Source organism: Macrotis lagotis, chromosome 5 (assembly GCF_037893015.1).
Source record: "Macrotis lagotis isolate mMagLag1 chromosome 5, bilby.v1.9.chrom.fasta, whole genome shotgun sequence".
Taxonomy (NCBI): Eukaryota; Metazoa; Chordata; class Mammalia; order Peramelemorphia; family Peramelidae; genus Macrotis; species Macrotis lagotis.
The window spans coordinates 25,442,198-25,468,289 of NC_133662.1; the positions used below are offsets into that span (position 1 = coordinate 25,442,198).

Here is a 26,092-nt window from a genome sequence, read left to right on the forward strand (position 1 = left end):
ACTTTAAAATTTGTGAAACATTTTTACAAATATCTATTCTTTCCCAATGGTCTTCCTCTTATTTCTCTGCTTGCTCATTTTCCCAGCCTGGGCCTGGTTTTGGGGTGCTTCCTGAGCTTTTGGGACACTCCCACAAGGGTCTCAGTGTGTGAGGCTCTGTCCTCCCTCCTGGTCTGTGAATGCCCATAAGCAGCCCCCCCTCTGCTATGGGGCTGAGGTGGGGAGGCTGCTGTTCTATGGGGGGCCTAGACTGTAATCAGGACCTGAATGTGGTCAGAGTCCCAGAGTCCTGTTCCAGAGACAGAGGACAGAGCTCTGCTGAGTATAATCTTTGAGGAGGAAAATAGATATTTAATGAAATAGAGAACTTTTAAGAATTCCTGATTAAAAACCAAGACATGAATACAAGATTAAAGAATAACATAAAAAGATAAAAATGAAAGAGAAATTATAAGGAACTTAATATAATTGAACTGTTTATTTACTTCTCTGTATGGGAAAATGATAAATGTTAACTTCTAAAAATTTTATCATTATTAGGGCATTAGAAGGAGTTTACATAAAAAGAGAGTATGAGAGTAAGTCATTTAGGTTGTGATGATGTTAAAAACAATAGTTAAGAAAAATGGTTGTACTGAATGAAACAAGGAGATGAAAAGTGGGGAAAAATATTTCATATCAAAAAGGTATTCAATACCATCTATATGTAGAGAAAGAACTATGGAGTTTGAACAAAGACCAAGGAGTACTACCTTTAATTTAGGGGAAAAAAACCTGACATGATTTCTCTCTTATCACATTCAATTTGGATCATTGTATACCATGGAAACAATGTAAAGACTGGCAAATTGTCTTCTGTAGGGTAGGGGGAAGGAAGTAAGATTGGGGGGAAATTGTAAAACTCAAATAAAATCTTTAAAAAAAAGATATTCAAGGAGGAGCTTTTACAGCAGACAGGAAAGTAGTGCTGTTTGGCTGAGCAATGTTTGAATCTCTCATATCTAAATTGGTTAAAAGAGGTAAATAAATAAATAAATCACACACACACACACACACACACACACACACACACACACACACACACACACACACACACACACACACACACACACACACACACACACACACACAGAAAAACAAACAGTAATACAAATCTGTCTTAACCAACAGAGAAGCAGGAGAGAAAGGGAATTAGGGAAATAAAAGGAAAAGCAGATAAAAAAGCAGTGATCAAAAGCAAAAAAGACTTTAGAGAAGGGTCAGGATAAAAAGAGAGAGAGAAGGATAATCAGAAGTAAATAGAATAGAAGGAAAAGCACAGTTATTGAAAAGAATTGTGACTGTGAATAAGATGAACTCACCCATGAAAAGGAGGCAGATAGCAGAATGCATTAAAAATCAGAATTCAACAACATAATGCTTATAAGAAACTCTTAAAAGAGTGGGAAAGACATAGAATTAAAAGAAAGGACTGAGGAAAAATCTCTTATATTTCAACTGAAGTGAAAAAGGCAGGGTAGCAATCATGATCTCAGACAAAGCAAAAGCAAAAGTAGATCTAATTAAAAGGGAAAAGCAGTAAAACTACATTTTGCTAAAAGGCAACACAATGAGCTAATATAAATAGTAAACATATATGCACCAAATGACAGAGTATCAAAATTCATAAAAGAAAAATATTAGTGGGGTGGCTAGGTGGTGCAGTGGATAGAACACCGGCCCTGGAATCAGGAGTACCTGAGTTCAAATCCAGCCCCAGACACTTAATAATTGCCTAACTGTGTGACTTTGGGCAAGTCACTTAACCCCATTGCCTTGCAAAACCCTAAAAAAAATATTAATTACATGAGGAAATAGACAGTAAAACTATCCTAGTGGGGGGGACCTCAAATTTCTCTTCTCAGAACAAGATAAATCTAATCATAAAATGAGTAGTTAAAGAAATTGATAAAAATCTTAGGAGTGATAGACTTCTGGAGAAAATTGAATGGGAACAAAGCACAATTTATGCCTTTTTCTTGTCAGCATGTGGCACCTTCACAAAAACTGACCATGTGAGAGGTCACAAAATCCTCACAACAAAATGCAGAAAAGAAGAATAATTAAATGTACCCTTTTAAGGCTACAATGTCATAAAAGTACATTCAATAAAGCACTACAAGAACAATGTTCAAAAATTAATTGGAAACCAATTATGTAACATATCCTCTGGGAAGGGGAAAGAAATTCAGGCAATGTGAAAATAAAATATTCCATAAAATTTATTTAAGAAACTGAAAGTAGGATCATATTTATGGTTGACAATGATATTAACAGTGCTTTCCTGCTAGAAAGAGTATGACATATGAAGGCCTGAAGAAGACTCGATATATATATTCAACAACATAAATTCAAATTTTTTTAGTAATAATACTGGTGCTCTCCCTGGGGGGCTAGTGATGAGACACCCCAAGCCCTGATTTCAAAGAAGTATATATATCTGTCAAGTTTCTTTTCCAGACACCTGCTTGGCACTGCTGCTCCCATGTTTAGAGGTTGAGAGAAGCAGGGTGAAAAGTGTTCAGGTGCAGAAACGTGGGCAAATGAGTCACCTGATTGAATATATGAGAAGGGAACTAAAAGGTGGTAAAATTTTTGCCAAGGAGGGGAGAGGGACCCCCCCCAAAAAGATACAAAAGCACAGAAATGAGAGGCCATCTATACTAGCGTTTAGTTCCAGTTTATACTAAATGTGGCCAGAAATGATGGGAGGACAAGTCATCATTTGCCCTGAAGGAATGATACTGATGTAACAAGGGGAAACAGGATCTCTGAAGAGCACATATTTTCTTGCTGACAAGATACTTTTCAAATTTCAGAAACTGTTTTTATGCATTTCTTATTTACTTATAAGGGATCATATTATCTTGTTTCATTTTTCTCTTTTTATCCTCAGCTCCTGGTAGAGCAGGTGCTAAATAAATAATTCTTGAATGGAATTCAATCAAGAAAGAATAAAAGTCACTAATTAGCAAATATTATAGAAATGGTATTGACTGTGGCACCTTCAAACCCAGTAACATAAACTTGAAGTATTGTGGTGAAATAGAATGAATCCTGGAGCTACTGGAAAAGCAACCTGGGTTCAAATCCTATCTCTAAAAGTCTGCTAATATGGTCTTGGGCAAGTAACTTTTACTCTTTCTGAACCTCAATTTTCTCATCTGTTAAATGGGGTTAATAATGCCTATGGCACAGGATTATTATGAAGAAATCACTTTATAGATCTTAAACATAACTGGTTACTAAATTAAATTTGATGATTTTGCTAAGAGCCGACCTCACTTTACCATTTAGAAATGGTGAGCAGGTGGATATCTGCATTTCTTTCCAGTCTGATCTGAAGGTTTTTAGAAAGAAGACCTGTGGCTCTTGATTAATCCAAACTCTATATTTCTACCCTATTTTTGTTTCTGATAGTTGATATCAAGGGCAGACAAGTGAGCACATGCCTGATAACATATTGGCAGAAATCCTGGCAGACCTTTCTGTCTGTTTTGCTTCTCGGAAATGAGTGTCCTTTGAGAGCTACAACACACTGGATTTTTATACTCTGACTATTTTTAGCTGTTGCTAGCTGGGCCAGTCAGAACCAATCACCTTCTAAGATCAAAAGGAACTTTACCCTGGGCCAGGCCATTCATTTTGTAATCTCAGTGTGAAGAATCTGGCAATCAAGATTTTATGAGTTAAATCTCTAATCCCTATTTACACCTGTATGAAATACAGGAATGTAAGATCAGGTGAGCCTAGTCACATCTATTGTTTTTGTTGTTCAGTGCCTTCCATTTGAAATTTTCTTGATAAAGATACTGAACTGATTTAACTATTTCCTTCTCCACTTTATTTTGCAGATGAAGAAACTGAAGTAAATAGGGTTAAGTGATTTGCTCAAGGTGATTGAGGCCAGATTTGAATTCAGGAAAATAAATATTCCTGCCTCCATACCCAATACTCTATCCACTTCAACATTTAGCTGTCCTTGTGCTATGTACTTAGGAATCAGCAAAGAACAGATTACAATTTACTTAATCAATTAATTCATAAATTCTGGTACAATGTCATTTGCTAAAATGATGTTTTAATTGTATTTTAGGCAGAATATTTGATTCTTAGGTAGTACGTAACAGTGACAATTCAATTTAACTACTCTTTATTTAAAAAGTAGCCTACTTGGGCAAGTCACTTAAACCCATTGCCTTGCAAAAACCAAAAAATAAAATAAAATACAAGTCCTATCTGATTTTTTTAAAAAAAGCAACCTAGCACAGAAGGAAAAGCATAGGCTTTGTATTCAGAGGACCTGGACTTCAAACACTATTATTATTGTCCCTTTGACCTTGCTCAGATTAGATCATTTCCCTTCTCTGTGTCTGAGTTTTCTCCACTGTAAGACAAAGGAGGCTAGATTTAATTCAACCAATCAACATCAATTAAGCCCTATAATTTGCCTTTCAATATGGCAAGCACTGGCAATACAAAGACACAAAATGAATGTGCCTACCTTCAAGGAATTTTCAAGGAGAAAAACAAAATAAACACAAGTTAACAAGTCCAAACTACATAAAAAGCAATATGACAGTAATTTCAAGCTGTCAGGAGTGCTGATCATTGGAGAGAGGCAGAGTGGAGGGAATATTACAAAAGGCCTCCCATTGGAAGGCTATAGAAAGTTAGAGGTTCCAAGAGGCAGAAAACTAAGGAGGCAATATGCTCTAAACATGAAGAACCACTTGTAGTTCTGTTCTAAAGGAGTTTGCATTCTATTAGGGAGAAAGTACAGGTAAATTCAAAGTTTTACAAATTAATTTCAAGAAGCAGGGAGAAATGATAATTATGGAAATCACAAAAGGCCTTACATATCACCCATAAGAAAGAATCCTCTTAACAGCTTGACCTTGAGGTATGAGTGAAAAGAATAAGTCAACTAGAGAGTTTAAGATCTATATAAATGACAGTGACATAAATTAGAATGTAATAAGTGCTGGGATAAGAGGCAGCATGATAATACTGCTACCCTTGTTCTAGCCCTATTTCAGATTCTAGAACTTTTAAATCATGGTGTTTCATTATGGAACTTCCCTCAACATCTGGGACTTCTTCATTATGGAAAATCCATCCTGTGACTCTTTCAACATGGAACATCTCTCTCTAAGGCCCATTCACCTATTGCTAAGTTCATCTTGGAGTCTCCTTTTTGACTCCTCGATTTTGGCAGTGTCTAAGCTGGTCTTCATTTCTCTCCTGACTCTGGACTTCAAAACTATGTTCTACACACCAGATTCCTTCATCACTCTTCCTTTCCCCCTCCCCTCTCCCTTTTCAAATCCTTTTTGTGTATTTTATTCCACTATTAGAATATAACATTCTTTAAAAAAAAAGAATATAACATTCTTGAGAACAGAAGAGAATATTTTTCCTTTTTCCTATATTTGTGTCCCCATTGCTTAGTAAAATATCTGTCACATAGTAATCATTTAATAAATTTTTCCTCCTTTTCTTTCTTTTCCCTTCTCTTTCTTTTTTGTACTTTAAAAAAATTTACTTATTTATTTTCATCAATATGTACATGTTATATTTTCAAATTACAAAATTTCCCTCCACCCTCCCTTCTCACCCCATTCCCCTCAGCAAACAACAGTCTGGTTAGTATTTTACATGCATATTTTGTTAAACATATTTACAGAATAGTAATTTTTGGCACAAGGAATTAGAATTAAGGGAAAGAGATACATAAGAGATAATTTTTTTTTAGGCTTTTGCAAGGCAATGGGGTTAAGTGGCTTGCCCAAGGCCACACAGCTAGGTAATTATTAAGTGTCTGAGGCCATATTTGAACTCAGGTACTCCTGACTCCAGGGCCGGTACTGTAACCACTGAGCCACCTAGCCACCCTAAGAGAAAATTTTTATAAAGTGTTTTGTTTTGTTTTGTTTTTCTTCCTCTGATTGGGGATAATATAGCCCATAACCAGTCAAATACAGTTGTCCTAGCTCTCTGAACTGCTGAGAGGAGCTGCTTCCATTAAGGTTGATCATCTCATAATGTTGTTGCTAATATGTACATTGTTCTCTTGGTTCTGCTCCCTTTACTGAGCATCAGATCCTATAACATGTAATTCCATGTTTCTCTATAGTCTGACCATTCATGGTTTTTTATTATTTTTTCTTTTTTTATTATTTTATTCATTCATGGTTTTTTACAGAATAATAATATTCCTTAGTATTCATGTACTATAACTTGTTTAGCCATTCCCCAGTTAATGGGCATCGCTTCAATTTCTGATTCTTTGCCACTACAAAAAAAAGAGCTGCTATGAATATTTTGGAACTGGTTTTATGATTTCTTCTGTATATAGACTTAGAATTGGAATTGCTGGGTCAAAGGGAACAAACATTTTTATTGCTCTTTGGGCATAGTTCCAAATTGCTCTCCAGAAAGATTGGATCTGTTCACATGTCCCAATCCTACCAGAACCTCTCCAACATTGACAATCTTCCCTTTTTTCTTATCTTGACTAATCTAATAGGTATGAGATGATACCTCATTGTTGTTTCTCTAATCAATAGTAATTTGGAGCATTTTTTCCTTTTTTTCTTTTTTAAAGATTTTATTTATTTTGAGTTTTACAATCCCCCCCCAATCTTATGGAGCATTTTTTCATATGATTATATATAGCTTTAATTTCTTCATTTGAAAACTTTCTGTTCATATCCTATGTCCATTTATCAACTGGGGTATGACTTGTAATCTTATAAATTTGATACAATTCACTATATGTTTTAGAAATGAGACCTTTATCAGAACTTCTGGGTGTGAGTTACTTTTAATTTTGGTAGCATTGATTTTATTAGTGCAAAACCTTTTAAATTTAATATAGTCAAAATCATTCATTTTTCACTTTATTATCTGTTCTAATTCTTCTTTGGTCATAAATTTATCACTTTTCCATAGATCAGATAGAGGAATGTCTTTTGGTCTATTAATTTATCTATGGCATCATTCTTTATATCTAAATCCTGTACCCATTTTGACTTTATTTTGATATAGATAGGGTGTGTGAGATGTGGATCTATGCCTAATTTTGATACCATTTTCCAGTTTTTCCAACAATTTTTGTCAAATAGTGAGGTCTTATCTGAGAGGCTGATGTCTTTGGATTTGTCAAATAGGAGACTGCTGTAGCCATTTACTTCAGTTTTTTTTAACCTATCCTGATCCATTACTCTATTTCTTAACCAGTATCAGGCAGTTTGATGACTACTGTTTAAAGTATAATTTTAGATCTGGTAGAGCTAGGCCACCTTCCTTTACCTTTTTTTCATCAGTTCACTTCTATTCTTGCCCTTTTGTTGCTCCAGATGAATTTTGTTACTATTTTTTCTAGCTTGATAAAATAATTACTTGGTAGTTTGATTGGTATGGCCCTGAATAAGTAATTCAATTTGGGTAGTATTGTCATTTTTATTATATTAGCATGACCTGACCATGTACAATTGACATATTTCCAATTATTTAGATCAGACTTTATTTGGATAAGGAGTGTTTTGTAATTGTGTTCATACAATTTCTGGGTTTGTCTTGGGAGGTAGATTCCCAAGTTTTTAATGTTGTCTACAGTTATTTTAAATGGAATTTCTATCTCTTGCTTGTGGGCTTTGTTGTTCATATATAGAAATGCTGATGATTAATGTGGGTTTATTTTATCTCTTTCCTTTTCCTTCCTCCTCTTCCTTTCTTCCTTTTTTGAAGTCAAGAAAACTTGCCTAATTCTATGGCAATGCAGAAGTCATTGACCACTACCTCAAGTTGAAGTCAATCAGTCCCTAGCTGAAGTTCCAACTGAAGAAGAGATTTTGAATGCCATTAGACTCCTCTCAAGTGCAAAACATCAGGTGCTGATTCTATTCCAACTGAGATCTACAAGGTGGGGGGAAGGGGGGAGGGGAGGAAAGGGAGCGGGCCATTGCTCATCCAAAAACTGACTAAAATTTTCCAGGTTATATGGCATGAAGAGATTATACCCTAACAATTCAAGGATGCTTCCATCATCCGTCTCTATAAAGGTAAAGGGAATGAATAGATTGCCTGTTTTGTTACTATTTTTTCTAGCTTGATAAAATAATTACTTGGTAGTTTGATTGGTATGGCCCTGAATAAGTAATTGCTGATCTTTATTGATAGAAGAGATTCCTCTATGAAATGTTCCCTACACTGATAAAATCAGAGGTCTGAGATAAAAAGAAAAGTGACTAGGAGATACAGTACAAAAAGCTATCTTCAAGGAGAAAAGAAGATAAGAGACACTTCAAAGAGAAATCACTGCCACCTGAGAGGAATTAAGATAAGACTCATAATGTTCTCCACCTAGAAAAATCCTCCTTGCTGCTATTTATCTATCAAACCAGTACTTTTTCTTTAGTGCCCATTCTAAGACATCTTCATGAAGCTATTCCTGATGAACTTCAGTTGACCTCCAGGCCACAGTGAATGGTCCTTCCTCTGCATTCCACTATTTATGTATGCAGCCTGAATTACACAGTCCAGATTTGGGGGTTTAGATATAGAATCTCACCTTGTTTTGTAATTCTTTGATGAATGTTAGACTCATCTACTCAAATGAACTGTCAAATCCTTGGAAGAAAGAAGTAGATCTTATGCTTATTGGTATCTTGTCCCTTGAAGCCGATATCTAAACACATGCTTAATAAATATTGTCTTGAGTTGTAATTGGAAATCCCTAGGTTTAAGACTGGGGAGATATCAGAGCCCAAGTCCATTGTCTTCATATTACAGATGAGAAAATTGAAGTCCAGAAAAGAGAAATGACTTGTCTCAAGTCACAAAGATGGTAAGTGACAAAATCAGGGTTCAAAGTCAGGACATCTCCTTCTCCCACCATTCAGCATTGCCTTCTCATATCAAAGAATCTTGGCATTAGAAAGGACTTTGGTTGTTATTTGGCCCAACCTGGACCTGAAAAAGAGTCTTCCTGTTTCAAAATTGGCCATCTAGCCTTTTTTTTTTTGATGACCTTTTAATGTAGGGTGGCTTACTGTCTGTCAGGGTGGGAAGGAATTATGTGAGAAAATAGATAAAACTCATATAATCGGGGATCACAACTCTCGCCTCTCAGACATATATAAATCTAATGACAAAATAAATAAGAAAGAAGTTAAAGAAATTACTAGAATCTTAGGAAAGTTAGAACTGATAGACTTCTGGAGAAAACTGAATGGCAATAGAACATAGTATACCTTTTTCTCAACTGATCATGTATTGTGGCATAAAAACTTCAAACAATCACAAAGTAGAAATATTAAAGAACCCTTTCCAGACCATACTGCAATAAAAATTATATTCAATGAAAAACATTGGAAGTATAGACTAAAAATTAAATGGAAACTAAATAACTTAACAATAAATTAATCTAATAATAATAATAATAGTAAAGAATGAGTGACTCAAATCAGAAAAAAATCAATAATTTCATTAAAGATAATGACATCAATGCAAATGATATACCAAAATGTGTGAGATAAAGCCAAAGCAATACTTAGGGGAAATTTTATATCTATAAATATTTACATCAATAAAAAGATAAAGCATATTAATGAATTGGGCAGGCAATTAAAGGACCCTTCTATTTCAAGCATTCTATGTCCTGTGTCCTAACATAAATACTATGCTCTCTTCTATCTCCTTATCTATCTGGGTTCTAGGGCAGCTCTGGTGCACAATGGATAGTGTGGGGACCTTGGAATCAGGAGGATCTGAGTTTGAATCTTGGGAAAGACATCTCTCTGTATCTCAGTTTCTTTGTCTTCATAAAAATAAGAGTTTGGGGCGGCTAGGTGGCATAGTGAATAGAGCAACGGCCTTGGAGTCAGGAGTACCTGGGTTCAAATCCGACTTCAGACACTTAATAATTACCTAGCCATGTGGCCTTGGGCAAGCCACTTAACCCCATTGCCTTGAAAAAGCTAAAAAAAAAATGAAGAGTTGTTATGAGAATCAAATGAGTTAACATTCTCAAAGTGCATTGTAAACTTTAAATCACTACACAAATGTTATTATCAATATTATCATTATTATAATTCCAGTCCCTTCCAATTCTGACTTCTAAAGGAAGGATGCTATTATATCAAGTAATCTGGTAGAGTACTGTCCCAAATTCCCAGGGAAGATCTTAAATGAATAAAAAGTATAGCACCCCTAAAAAGTAACCTTCCCACCCCAAAACAGGTTGTAGGCTCAGGAATCACTGAAGAATGAAATATTTCTCTGTGGAGAGGGTGGGGTAGGGTAGGTGAAAGAGAAAAATGTCCTGGCAGTGTCCCTGTAACAAAAGGATCACATTTCAGTTACTCATGACCAGGCTCCACACATAATCATGGATGGCAGTTATTGTTGCTGAACCCACTGAGCTTTAAGAGTTTCCCAAACAATGCATATCCCTATTTATTTTAGTGGTTGCTTGGTGACTGCCATACACTGAACTCCTGTAACCAAGGGAGGCTGACAGCTACCAAGAGGACCTAATTTCACTAGCTCCCCACTGACTCATGGAGGTTTCAGAAGGGCAGAAGTGCTTTGTTTATGGAGCATATAAGTGGGGCACATATATTAAAGATGAATTAGAGCATAGTTTTTTAACCTTTGTCCCCAGAAGGTTGGACAAGTCAATGAGAAAGAATGACCTCTAGTCAAAAACAATTAATGAATCTTTTAATTGTGAGATGGGCTTTATCTGGAATGAAACAGCCAGTCAACAGATTCTGACATTTTTTCCATGCAATTCCTACAGATAGCAAAGCAAAAAAATGAAAGGGGGTGTGGAGGTTGAGGAGTGAGTAGGGCAATGGGGTCCTTCTTAGAGGCAAGTGAGGAAGTCCAGTTCCTCTGGGGATGGAGCAAAAATAGCAGGTACAGAATCACCACAAGCTTAAATGGTGAAACCTGAGGAATTGAATTTGTCCTGAGCTCTGTTCTGAGACAGATCAGTCTAGAATATTTGTTGCTCAGGTTCTAAAGGTAAAGAGTTGTACAGGAGACAATACACTGTTATAGAAATTGAGGAGTGGGGAGGTTAGAAACCAACTGACCTCTTCTTCCCTTGAGTCAGATCCTCAAAAATAAAATAAGTCCATTAATGAATATTAAATTTATATTAATAGATCTGTGTTTTCATCAATGTGACTTATTTTTGCACTGGTACAGCAACCCATTCATGACATTACTAAGAAAATTTTGCCATATCTTCAGGAACATATGCTCAATATAATGACAGGATGCTTTGACTTCAGGCCAACTGGGCCTGAGAGCCACAGCCCACTTCCTTTGATAATCTCTAGTGTTATTGAATCAGAAGAGAAAGTAACTCAGTAGATTCTGGGGCCTAGAATTAAAGGCTAGAATATCAGTTCCTTCATTTTATAGATTAAGAATTCCTTTTTCCATCATTTTCATCTTATAGATAAGAAAGCTGAACCCTAGAGAGATAAAGAGACTGACAGCAAGTTCACGCAGCAAAGCCAGGACCCCAAATATAGTATTCTTTCAACCACAACACATTTGGATTCTGATCCTGCTCCAATTTTCTGGAGAAAACCAAATGGAAATAGAATATAGTATATCTTTTTCTCAACTGACCATGTATTGGGGGATAAAATCCTCACAACCAAATGCAAAATAGAAATATTAAATGCAGCCTTTTAGACCATAACTTTACCTCTGCCATTCTTCATATATTCTCAGGTAACATTAGCGTTACAGAATTGACAAATTTATAAGAAAATATTACAATGATCTTGCTGAAGGTGAAACTTTCCAACATAAAAAGTGAGAGCTGGGGAAGGAATCTTAAAAAAAAATTTGGTTTTTGTCTCCTTTTTTATACTAAGGACCAGAAGAGAGGAAGCCGCTGCCCAATGAACAGAGCCAAAACTGAAATCAAGTGTTTTTGACTCTAAGGTCAGTGACTTTTCATTGTAGCCTCTTAACCAGGTCCTTCTTTTTTTTCTCTGACTGGTAATGTGAGATCATCTACTTCTCCTCCGTGATAAATGAAAACAATTTTGGGTAATTAATAATCAATTTATTAATTAGTCTAACCAGCAATCAATAAATTTCTTGGTTAGTGCTTTTTCTTGGTGGACAACAAAGACAACCAATGGAAACATTTTACAAGTGAAAATCAACCCTGATTGATGGACATTTGAAAAGTAGAAATCTTCAGCTCCTCCTACACAATGATAAGATTCAGCAATCTGGCCTGGGGAAGCCAACTCCATCCAGAAAACTCTAATTGGTTTTCTCCTTCAAGAACTGGGTCACCCTAAACCTTAATGGAGGGGTACAAGTCTAGGGACTCTTTTCCCTGAGACCAAGAACTCATCTAGACTAGATTCTGTTTATACTCTAAAGAGAAATTGGGTCTCCTAGTTTGGAGTATTCATAAGAAGTTTAAAAGATTTATCTTTGCTTAAGTGACAACTTATAATGAAACAAACTTATTGAATATTTTATTGAATATTGAGATACTCATTATTATGTTTAAATATAATCCTATGCTACCTCTGTAAAACTGGGAGTTTGACTATATAGTTTTTAAGTTATCTTCTGGCACTGACAGTTCATATTCTAACAGTCTATGTTCTAAGGTCTGACATTCTATGTTTTGTCTTCCAACAATATAAATTCTAAGATATTTTCTAGCTCAAACATTCAGTGTTCTAAGGTCTCATCCATTGTGTTTTAAAACTATATAGGAGGGGGCAGCTAGGTGGCGGCTAGGTGGCGCAGTGGATAGAGCACCAGCCCTGGAGTCAGAAGTACCTGAGTTCAAATCCGGCCTCAGACACTTAATAATTCTCTAGCTGTGTGGCCTTAGGCAAGCCACTGAACCCCATTGCCTTGCAAAAACCTAAACCCCCCCCCCCAAAAAACCTATATAGGAAGGTCCCTTCCAACTCTAAATCTTATAAAGATCTTCATGATAGTTCAAACCAATAACTAAGGGCAATTATTAGAAACTGGTACCTAGGATCTTTTTAAGTAAAATACTGGCCCATATGTGAAAAGATTGATTAGCATACTGATGAAGCAGGAATTCATAGTAATTGTTTCTCATTTAGACAGATTTTTTTTTATACTTCCTTAGTCTTGTGAAATGACAATTAGGCTTATATGGGACAAGTTCAAGCTTGTACAATCCCCACAGAGGTTTCTAAGGATGTAGTTTGAAATTACCTGCTATTTGTTTAAGCCTTTTCTTTGCCTTGTAGAACAAGATGCATTTGCAAGTCTATAAATGATCTATCACAACCTATGCATAATATACAAATATATCAATATTTGTATATTATGCATAGGTTGTGATAGATCATTTAGATACATTTATGAGATACATCTTTAAAGGAAGTAAACTGAATCAATAAAATTCTTCCCAGGTACATGGGTTTTAATGGAGTATATATGTGACTCACATACCCCAGCCCTCCCATCCTCACAAACAGACACACACAGACTCACATAGACACACAGACTATCCTCCTCCACTCCCCTCCTATCCCCCACCTTCCTGCATCTACTGTGATACTCAGAGAATTAATTGGAATAGCCAAATAGAATCAGATATCTGTATAAGCCACCAGGTGGTGCCCCAATCTCTGAGCTATAGTCAAGTACTTTCTGTGGATGTCCAACTGGAACTTGCTTGATTCTGTGCCTTTCCAAGGCCTTCCTAGGGTTTCTCTCTACTTTTATTAGTAAGCATAACTTGCATCATAATTCATCACTCAAATTTGACTCTAGCCTCTATTCGAATATGATTTTTCTTTAGAGCTCAAACCTCAACATTCTGCAGATAAGGAATTGAAGCTCAGAGAAATTAAATGACTTGACCCAGGGTTAAGCTTTTAGAGTGAATTTTAAACCCGATCTTCCAAACCCCAAGTCTGGTATTCTATCCACTCTACCATACTCTCTAAAATCTCACTTACTTTCACCATATTATATCATCTAGAAAGGAATGTTTACACATATTTTGTGCTTTAGTTGCTTCAATTGTATTCAATTCTTCATGATCCTGTTTGGAATTTTCTTGGCAAAGATACTGGAGGGGTTTCCCATTTCCTTCTCCAGTTCTTTTGACTGATGAGGAAACTGAGGCAAACGGTAAAGGGACTTGCCCAGAGTCACACAGCTAGTAAGTGCCTGAGACCATATTTGAACTTATGAGGATGGCTATTCATGACTCCAGGCCTGGGTCATTGCACTACCTAACTCCATTACACATACATACTTACATATAATTATCTAATGAATTCAAATACAATTTAAAAAGAAAACAGTTTTTAAAACTCCTGAGTGGCTACTCAGTCACTCTTAGAATGGATTGCATGCATTTTTTTTTCCTTATTCCCTCCGCCCTGTCTACTGTACCTGATTCTCACAGGTATGCCAAGTACTATTTTTAAGGTAGGGCTCTCCAGTGCCCATTTTCAAAATCTCATGGGAAAGGAGAAAAGAAAAGGAGGAGACTGATTAGTTCACTTTGAAGCAACCTCCTCTGATAGTAGGAAGTCTTAACATAAGGTTCACAAATGTATTTAAAATAAAATATTTTAATAGCTAATTCAATATAATTTCCTTTATAATCTTTTGCATTTTAATAGATTGTTCTTAGAAAAGCTGCCAAAAGGATCTGTGATGTAAAGAAGGTCAAGAATTTCTATCTTAGGAGTTCCTATTTCACCCCAGGTGAATCCTAAACACACTCCCTCCAGATGCTGGTACCAGAAAACTTTGATTCACTACTCATGTTGTGAGTATTATACAAACTCATGTTTGTATTCACTACTCATCCTCAGAGATTGTTTGTTTCTGATCTATCTGAGTTCTGGGATGGGGGCAGTCAATCTTAAATCCTATTCCCTATCACAGGCTATAAGTTTGAACGGAATTAAAGAGACACGCAAATGCATAAAGCAATACTCACCATTATTCAAATTCCTGAAGGAGTTCACAGCCTCCTAAGACTTCCTGATACGACCCTTTACATTAACTAAACATCTTTCTGTGTCTACTTCTTGCCTTAACGACTAATGAATATAAGGGAACATGGCTTCCAACTTAAGTTATATCAGAAAGCAGCTATATAGACATAGAAAATTGTATAAAGAGTTTTGTAAACCGAGATAATTTGTCTAAAATAAATTTTATTTATTTATTTATTTGTTTGTTTGTTTGTTTATTTATTTATTTATTTATGAAGCAAAGTATTTAGATATATGCTTCCAGTTTCTGGTACCATTTTTATCTTTGACATAATTAACCTGATTCTCATTTTCTTCATTTCTATAATGAGAATAATAGAATTTTTATAACAACTACTTGAGAGACATTTCTGTGGGGGTGACAAATTAAGGTAGCTCTAGGCAACAAGAAAATCTGTAGTCTAGTAGGGACTTTGGCATATTAGTTGTGTGATCATGGCTAAAGTTTTTAACTCCTCCATGACCTAGACTGAGTGTGGGGAACGTAAGGCATGCCAGCTATATAAGACCTGTGAAATTATTTGGTCAGGCAATGCCAAGGCAACCACAGACAAAACTTAAAATTCACTATCTATAGATGCTTTTTTAGGCGTGAATTGATTAAATGTTTTACTAAATATAGTATGCTAATTTTTAAGTTGATAAGTTTTTGATGGCCAATGAATGATATTATAAACATTAAAATGGCCCTAGCACTATAAATTCTGCATGAGTAACAGATCTATTGCCAATAAAATCACCTTCCTATACTAAACAAACAAACAAAAAACCTGACCACTTATTCCATGAAGTTTTTGTGAAGGGTTTTATATAAACTTTAAAGTGATATCAAAATGAGACCTAGTAGCAAGTTAATCTATTTTAAATGAAAGAATAATTATTTTTTGGATTAAGGTCTCTTAAATTTATTTTTTAAAAATATGAATTATGGGATATTATAAAAGAAACGCAGGTTTTAAGTCACACCAGGGTCACACAGCTAGTATCTGAAGTTAGATTTAAATTCTGGTCTTCTGACTTCAGGGTCAATGCTCTGTCCACTCTGCCATCTAGCTGCCTTTAGAAAGGTAGTCTGGCACAAGGTAGAGAATAAATGAAAAATGAGTGAATAGAAAGTATTTTTTTGTCACTTACTAGGGGCTAAACCTTTAGGAAGACTTAACTTTGTATTTACTGTGTAATCATAAAGGCAGTTTGTGACACAGAGTAGAATGCTGATGATAGTCAGGAAGATATAAATTGAACTTCAGTCTCAGACATTTACTTTGTGAACCTGATCATGTCACAACCTTTGTTTCAGTTTTCTCAACTATAACATGGTAGTAATAATAGTACCTACTTCACAGGGTTGCCAAGAAGATCACATGAGATAATATATGTAATGTGTCTGGCACATACATATAGATTACTTAATAAGTTCTTATTTCCTTCCCTTCCCTAGAAAAGTCACTATAAGCCTTAGTTTCTTATAAAAGTAAAGATAAAGGTATCTACCTCAGGAGTTTATAGTAAGATTTAAATAACATGACATAGATAAACTGCTTTGAAAACTTTGTTGTTGTTGTTGTTCAGTCATTTTTCAGTCAAAATAATTTTTCATGAGACTCCATTTGGATTTTTTTTGACAAAGATACTGAAGTGTTTTATCATTTCCTTCTCCAACTCATTTTACAAATGAGGAAACTGAGGCAAACAGGGTTAAATGACTTGCCCAGAGTTATATATCTAATAAATGTTTGAGGTCAAATTTGAATTCAGGTCTTTCTGCTTCCAGGTCCATACTCTAACCACAGAGCCACTAAATTGCCCTATTGAAAACCTTAAATCAGTATAAATTTCAGTTCTTATTGTTTTTGCTAACAATTGACTGTCAGGAAACATAATCTGCATTATCAGTGTAGATGGACATGGAACTGAGTCCCAGATGGATTAGAAAAAAAGAAATGCATCTGGGTAACCTTTGGGAAATATGCAGTGTTCTCAAGGATCTTCACAGACTAGGTTCCAGCATGACCATTGCATATTTGGACAGAAATACCTGTTCCAACATCCCTGACAGCAGTTCATCTAGCCTTTGCATGAAGATATGCAGAAGAGGGAAAATTTATGATCTCTTAAGGTAATCCAATCATTCCTCTTTTGGATGTACTTATTTAAAAGTTTTCCCTAATGTTAAACCTAAATCCTTCTCTTGGTTACTTTAGCATTTTGTTCCTAGTTCTATCTTTGGGGATCAACTAGAATCAATCTAATCCTTTCTCTACAAGGCAACTTTTCAACTATTTGATGACAACTATCATATACCCCCTTGTGTGTTTTCTTCTCTGTTTTAAGACATGATGGTTAAAAAGAGAGACCTTTGAGAGAGCTGGTATAAAATACTCAAATGAAGACTACTAAAACCCAAAATATACACCAGTGCTTGCCTTTGAAAGAATATTTTCAATAAATCAGAAATGGCCACTTGACTCAAATGGACACCATGGAAACAATTAAAAGGGAGCCACATCAGGTAACTTTCACAGCTGAAGCCAAGAAGTGTGTTCTTCATACAAAGGATAGAGGCAAACAGAAAATATCAGTTTAGAGGTAGTCCCTAGAAGGTCTAGGGAATTCCCAGGTAGGGAAACTTCCTCTGTCATTACAGGTCTATTATCTTCTTTGTAACCTCAATCTAAAGATCTGTCTCTATCCTTATCAGTGAATCAGTAAGTACTCAATGTTGTCTACCATGTTTGCAGAACTTTAATGGGAAACAGACTCCTTCAGAACTAAGCTAAGGAATATGGATTTTCTTTTTCAGGCTTTGAAAGTGTCTCAACAGTTGAGTTAGGGAAAGAGTTTGACAGCCTAGCATAGTTCTGTCACTTAAGTGTGGGATCTTTTAACCTCAGTTTTCTTATTTGAGGGAACCGGAGGAGGTGATAACAAAGCTTGCAATCTAGATAATGTTTTAGATGGATTATTCTGACTTGATAACTTTTTGCAGGATGGATGAAGGTTAAACATGTGAGAGTTCACTCTAATGTATGCATGGATATATTTTTGCTAGCAAATGACTAAATCAATAATCAATGAATTAGTAAACAATCTATATTGATTGTTTTGTTTCTTTTTTCTATTAGCTTATCAAAATGTTCTTTGATAAAGTTATTAACATGATAATCTTATCAGACAATATCATGATGGAGTTGAATCATAGCAACAAAAATAGGGGAAGTTGGGTACTATTGACAGTACTAGCAATTGAAATATGGTTATAGAAACTGTATTCCTAGAGTTAGAGGGGAGATTAAAGGTCATATAGTACAAATTCCATCTTCAACAAGTGATCATTCAGTCTCTGAAAACTTCTAGTAACATATAATTTATCACCTGCCAGGATCGTTCATTCCTTCTTTAGATAGCTTTAATGTTTTAGAAATTCTTCCTTTAAAAAAATTAAAATAGAATGTAAACTTCTTGAAGGCAGGGACTCTTCTTGCATTTCTGTGTATTTCTGACACATAATACACATAATAAAGCATTTTTTAAAAAAAGAAGCTCTTCCTTATGAGAAGGAGGTGAGTTGGTAACATAGTTAGAATAAAAGATAGACAATCAGACTTCTCCACCATTACCCAAAATATGTAATAAGTCCAAGAGGAAGCCTTCCAAACCATTTGAGAGATCCTTCATGAAGAATACAGAATACTTTCCTTCTTTGTTATCAAGATTGGCTATTGAATCCTGAAAGTGGACTTTTAGTCTCTTCATCACTCCTTGACAATTAACTAGAACAGCAACATGTTCTTAGGAAAGTTATCGTATTTATAACAGAAGCTACTTACCCTAGGACTGTGGGAATTTTTAAAAGTAAAGACTATAGAGAGATAACTGTCCTTAATCCTGGAATATACTTTTCTATTTAAATATTCATTCTGGGTATAATGTTAACTCCCCGCTCCCTGACGAGGAAGCATACTGAATTCTGTGCTTGGCTTGGTTGTTTGAAGGACTCAATAAGTACATAACTACAAGCCATGCATTATCCACTCAAGAACATTAGTTAAAATATCAAAGCTAATTTCAGAAGTTGCAATCAACTCAGAATCTCTGATTCAACCTAGTTTCTTCCATACAATCCAATTTCTTCATTTCAAAGCTGAACCTCTAACTTTCTACAAGTGGGAAGATGGTGACTATAGAGTGGGAAAAGTCCTGGAGCAGGAGGGAAATAGAAAAGAGAGGAGGAGGTTTATTTTGTATTAGTTATTCATGAATACTTCATATCCCATTATTTAAAAATTTTTTAATATTATTTATTTTCCAATTATATATATATATAGTTTTCAGCATTCATTTTTTTAATGTGTTCTCTCTAATTTTGATGGCATTGCTTTTATTTTTGTAAAAACTTTTTAATTTAATGTAATCAGAATTAATAATTTTGCATTAGCTCTTATTTTGCTACAAATTTTCCCCCTCTCCATCATAAATCTGACAGGTAAACTATTCCTTACTCTCCTAATGGGCTTAAGATATCACTTTTATTCAGATAAATGTACAAAATAATTAAGCTCCAGGAGCACAGGGATCTGTCTGATTTACTCTTTGTGTCTGTCTCTCCCAATAATGCCATATAATTATGAATTTTAGACCACTACTAAAGAATCAAAGTTAGATACAAATAGGCAGCAGCAAATATCCAACCATGATCCCTGAGAAAGAAATAACTTAATGAATATGAGGGAAGAGATAAACAGTCTGATGGACAGCTACAGAAAAGAATGGCAGCAATCAGAACAGTGCCTTAGTATGGCACTGGTGTCCACTGCATATTAGAGTCAGAAAAAAATCAACTATGAATGATTTAGCTACTTTCAGCAAAACAATGATCCAAGACAGTTCCAAAGGACTCATAATCAAAATATTGCACATCTCCAGAAAAAGAAATGATGGAGCATGAATGCAGATCAAAGCATACTATATTTCACTATTTTTTTCACGTTTTTTTCTCTTGTGTCTTTTTTATATGTTTTTCATGATTGAAAAGTAACCATCTGGGGGAGGGGGTCAAACTTTTTTAAATGAATGTTTAAAATTATCTTTATATGTAAATAAGGAAAAATAAAATGTTATTTTTAAAAAGAGAGTCAAAGGAGGACCTCCAGTATGACAGAGAGAACTTTCCTAAAGAATGTATGAGGGGAAAGCCAAGATGACAGAGTAAAAGCAGGAACTCACCTGAGCTCTCCCCCAAACCCATCAAAATACCTTGACAAAAGTGACAAAGAGTGACAAAACACATAAAAAAGAATGAAATAATTCCAGCACAAGACAACTTAGAAGGTTGACAGGAAAGGTTTGAGGTGAGAGAGAAGCCCAGTCCAGCACAAGCTCTGCCAATATAAACTTGGCCACAATAAAACAGGAGCAATGAACCAGGGCAAGTGAAACAATGGTATCAGTGGCAGTTTCCAGTTCTCTAAGCTCACAAACAATAAAGGAATCAGACAATGGGACAGAAGGAGATTTACAGAAATCCCTTTGCTGACACCAGGGGCAGGCTTCTGCCTATTCTTGAGTCTGGGAATCAATCCTTGTTCTTAGTTGGAGCACTAACAGAGCAGAGCTTGAAGCTTATAGGGGAGCAGGAACCTCGGTCACAGTTTCAGGGTAGAAAAGAGTACTTAAGGTCACTCACAACCCAGAGGACAGTACAATAAAGAAGTAAAGATACCTCTCACTAGATCACACCACCTTGGTAGAGCTGAAAGTTTATGTGTCCCCATAATTATCTGAAAATAGCTGCACAAAACCACTGAAGCTCCTGCCACTTAGGAAGCAGAGTCCTGCATAGAGTTAAAAGTCAAGAAATAGGTTGGAAAATGAGCAAATAGCAGGAAAGATTCTACCTATTGAAGGTTATTATGGTGAAAAAGAAGAGCAAAACACAAACTCAAAAGAAAATGAAGTGAAAATTACTACATTCAAAACCTCAAAGAAAAATATGAATTGCTCCCAGGTCATGGAAGAACTCAAAAAGAATTTTTAAAATCAGGTAGGTGAGGTAGAGGAAAAATTGGGAAGAGAAATAAGAGTGATGCAAGAAAATCATGAAAAAGGAGTCAATAGCTTGGCAAAAAAGGTACCAAAAATACTGAAGGAAAAATAACACCTTAAAAAATAGAATAGACAAAGAGACACAAAAAATTCAATGAAGAGAAAAATGCTTGAAAAGCAGAATTGGCCAAATGGGAAAGGAGGTACAAAATTTCACTCCAGGGCTGGTGCTCTATCCACTGTGCCACCTAGCCACCCCTGAGCAAAAGAACTAGAAGCAACCAAAAATCATCTACCCAGTAAAACTCAATATAATCTTTCAGGGTTAAAAATTGTCACTCAATTAAATCAAGGAGTGATTTCAAGCATTCCTGATGAAAAGACCTGAGCTGACTAGAAAATTTGACATTCAAATACAAAACTCAAATGAAGTATAGAAAGACAGAAAGGAAAGAAAAATAATAAAGGATTCAACAAAGTTAAACTGTTTATAGTATTATATGGAAAAATAATACAACTCCTAAAAATTCTCATTATTAGGGCAATTAGAAGGAGTATACATAGACAAAAAGCATAGGTTGGTTTTGAATAGTATGACTCTAAAAAAAATTAAGGGATGAGGAAGAAGAATGTACTGGGAGAGGAAGAAAGGGAAAGGTAGAATGTAATAAATTAATTGAAATAAAAGAGGCCCAAGAATGAAGTGGGGAGGAGAGCACATGAACCTTACTCTCATCAGAATTGGCTCAGAGAGGAAATAATATACACACTCAATCAGATATAGAAATCTCTCTTACCATAAAGAAAAGTAGAGGAGAAAAGAGATAAGAGGAGATTGGTGTAATAGCAGAGAGGGAGTTTGAGGGAGGTAAAAGTCAGAAGGAAAACACTTTAGAGAGTGGACAGGGAAAAAGGAAAGAATAGGATAAAAAGGGGGGGGGAAATAGAATGGAGGGAAATTCATAATTTATAATCATTGCCATGGGGGAAAAAAAGATTTTACAGGGAGTTTCTCTGATTTAAGACTTCATTTTTCAAACACAGAGAAAACAGAACCAAATTTATAGAAATAAATCATTACTTAATTGATAAGTGGTCAGAGGATATGAACAGGCAGTTTTCAGTTAAAGAAATCAATACTATCTAAAATTATGGGGGGGGGAAATGCTCTAAATCACTATTGATTAGAAAAATACAAATTAAAATGATTCTGACCTTTTACCACATGCTTATCAAATTAGCTAATATTACAGAAAATGAAAATGATAAATATTGGAGGGGATGTGGAAAAATTAAAGCACTAATGTATTATTGATTAGTTGCATACTGACTCAACTATTCTGGAGAACAATTTGGAACTATACACAAAGAGCTATAAAACTGTGAATACCCTTTGATCCAGCAATACCATGACTAGTTCTGACTCCCAAAGAGATTTTTAAAAAATGGAAATTACCTCTGCAAAAATATTTATAGCTATTCTTCTAGTGGTTGTAAAGAACTGGAAATTGAGGGAATGTCTATCAATTGGGGAATGTCTGACCAAGATGTTGTATATGATTGTGATAGAATACTATTGTGCATTAAGAAATGAAAAGTGGGATGCTCTCAGAAACATCTGAAAAGATTTACAACTGATGCCAAGTGAAATAAATAGAAGAACAAACAGAACACAGTAACAGCAATATTGTATGATGATCTACTGTAAAAAACCTAGCAAATCAATGCTCCAAGAAAATTCTGAAGGACATATAATGAAAGATAGTCCATTTCCACACATAGAAGTGGTAAGCCTGAATGCCTAACAAACATATTTTTTCCTTTACTTTCTTTAGTTTTCTTTTTTTTTGTTTGTATTTTCTTTTACTATAACTTACATGGAAATGTATTTTGCATGACTATATATGTATAATCTATGTTAAAATACTTGCCTTCTCACTTTAGGGAGAGGGGAGGGAGGGAGAAAAACCAAAATTTGAAAAAAAGAATGTTAAAATTATTTTTATATGCAATTGGGAAAAATGTTAAAATACTTTAAAAGGATCTATGGGGTAAAGGGGGTCCAGGAGCATATGGAAATATGAGGCTAGGATGGATTTCAATCTGCACCAAAGGAGATCATATCACAGATACAATTCAATTTTCAAATCTGAAGCCTTAAAGTATTTGCATACCTAAGAGCAAAGAAGATGCTCGAGAAATTTTTGGCGACTCATTTCTTTTCAGAAGTGAAGGATCATAAATGAATGTAAAACATTGCCCATTCTGTCAAACTATCAATATATTTTTTGGTTAGTTTTTGCTTAAATGTCTCTTCTTCTTTTTTATAAAATTCTCTATAGTAAAAAGGTTTTCTTTGGGAGGCAGTGGGGAAAGGACATTTTGGGAAATGAAGATATTCTAAAAAACAAAGGCTTCAACAAAATTAAAAAATATAAATGTTTGGTGAATTGAATTATATGGCTCCACTTTAAAGTAAGGTCCATAATCAGGTTCTGAATATGCTTATTATTATCCAGCCCTCAAATTAATAATAGCTGTAAACACTTGCAAGAGAAAATGTTGAGAAATATTATACACATTCTACTATGTAATTATTCATGCCTGAAATAATTATCACACTTCATGACATATGTAAACTTCATTTGTTCTCTATCATAATTCCCCCCCACACCCCAATTCAAAGATCACTGAAGGTTTATTTCTGAATATTATTGTCATTAAAGATTAACATAGATCATCATCATTTTCCTGTCCATTATTGAAGTAGAAATTACAAGGTGATTTAGATAGTGATATCAGGAAGAAAAGGACAAGGTCAAAAAAGGCTGCATTTATTATTCTGAGAGCTGTTTACATATTTATATGATATGTGAAACAAAGAGGAAAAGAAACTGAGAAACATTCCCAAGCTAACTTTCACAAGTTATAGTGCCATAAAATAAATAAACAAATAAACAAACAAATAAATAAATGGAAATCTCTGTTGATGGAAAGTATTTCATTTGTTGGAGAAATTTAATTTATTTTTTTAATAATAATTAATATAAATTTATTTCTTAGATTATTCCAGAACACAGAAATATGAGGCAATTCTTAGGTTCATAGATAACACTTAAAACTGCATAGATTTCTGGAGATCATGAAGTCTAGCCCTTATTTTTCCCTAGAAGGAAAAGCTAAACAGGAAAGTGAATTGTCTAAGAACACATGGGTAAAAAACATCAGAGCCATAATTTGAATCCAGGTCCCCCTATTTTAGTAGGACATTACTACATCATGACTTTCTGCCTGCCTCCTTATTCTCCCTGGACCTCAACTTCTTCAAGGAACTTAGACTAGTTGATCCTTTGCTGTCTTTCTTAGTAGATAGATTATTCAAACATTCTATGTGCTAGGGCTCCTTCACACACTGACATTCTAATTTTTTTTGGGGGGGGGTTGCAAGGCAATGGGGTTCAGTGGCTTGCCCAAGGCCACACAGCTAGAGTATTATTAAGTGTCTGAGGCCAGATTTGAACTCAGGTACTCCTGACTCCAGGGCCTGTGCTCTATCTACTGTGCCACCTAGCTGCCCCAACCTTCTAATATTTTTAATGACATTTGTAGGAGTTTCTTAGTGACATATTTTTTTAATGACATTTTAATCTGTACTCCTACTGGTCACATGACAGCAATTAGTTTTATCAGTGATAATAGTATATTTGGTAAATATACAAATATAACCTTAATAATACATTTTAACATGCTCTTGATAATAAATATTTTCATATATTTGATTAGATGAGTTTGAAGATTATCAATTCCTTTGGTGAATAGCTGTTGAAGAGTAGCGTACTATAGAATTGGAGTCAAGAGGGATTTATTTATTTATTCATTTATTTATTTATTTATTTGGATTTTTGCAAGGCAATGGGTTAAGGTCACATAGCTGGGTAATTTTTAAGTATCTGAGTACACATTTGAACTCAGGTCCTCTTGACTCCAGGGTTGGTATTCTTATCCACTGTGCCACCCAGCTGCCCCAAGAGGGATTTAGATTCGAACCCCAACTCTGATATCTACCAATTGTATGAGCATGAACAAGTGGCTTCACTAGAATAAATCTTGTTTCTTCATCTGTTCAATAGAGGAAATAACACTCAACTCAGCTACATCAGGGAGTGCTAAGAGAAAAGTGCTATATAATATCATATCACAACATTTATATATATATATGTATATATAAAACAAACACACACACACACACACACACACACACACACACATATATATATATATATATATATATATATATATCCACACACATATACATAGCACACATTTACAGCTAAGAGTTTTACAAATTCCTTCATTTTATACACAAGGATACAGAAGCCTAGAGGGGTTCATTCCCCAAGGTCACAGAGATATTATGTCAACAAAATTAATATTCAAATTGAGGTCCTCTAACTCAATAGTCAAGTTTTCTCTTCTGCAATTACATTCTTGGTTGTTGTTGTTTTTTAACTGTGTTACTTAGGAAAGAGTGCTAATATATCAACACTGTATAGGAGTGGTAAAAACACAAATAGCAACTGGGCCACTATACCACACAAAAGGATCTCTGAGACACATATTATCTTTGTTCTATTGTATTTTTATTTATTTTGTTCAATATTTCCCAATTACATTTTAATTTAGTTTAGACAGTACTTGGGTGTGTTATGGGCAATGTAACCGAAATAATCGGATCGATTCTGAATTATTTTTTAATGGATCTTATTTTTAGTTAATTGATTTTGTCCTGTATCTGTCTGTTTTGATTCTTTGTCTCTGAATTTAGTTTAGAATTCATTGGATTTGTAATGAGTTAAGTTTAGGTGTCCAATTCCCTTATTAACCCTTTTTTCTTCTTGTCTTAAGAAAACCTATTACCCTTGAAGAAAGCAGATGCACACCAGGGGATC

At 34.9% G+C, this 26,092-nt stretch overlaps 1 protein-coding gene across 1 annotated transcript in view; it reads right to left on the bottom strand.

Annotated features, from left to right (window-relative positions):
• The window catches only part of CLIC5 (chloride intracellular channel 5), a 198,496-nt gene that overhangs the window by 171,173 nt on the left and 1,231 nt on the right, over positions 1-26,092 (bottom strand). The gene's annotated exons all lie outside the window — the stretch shown is intronic.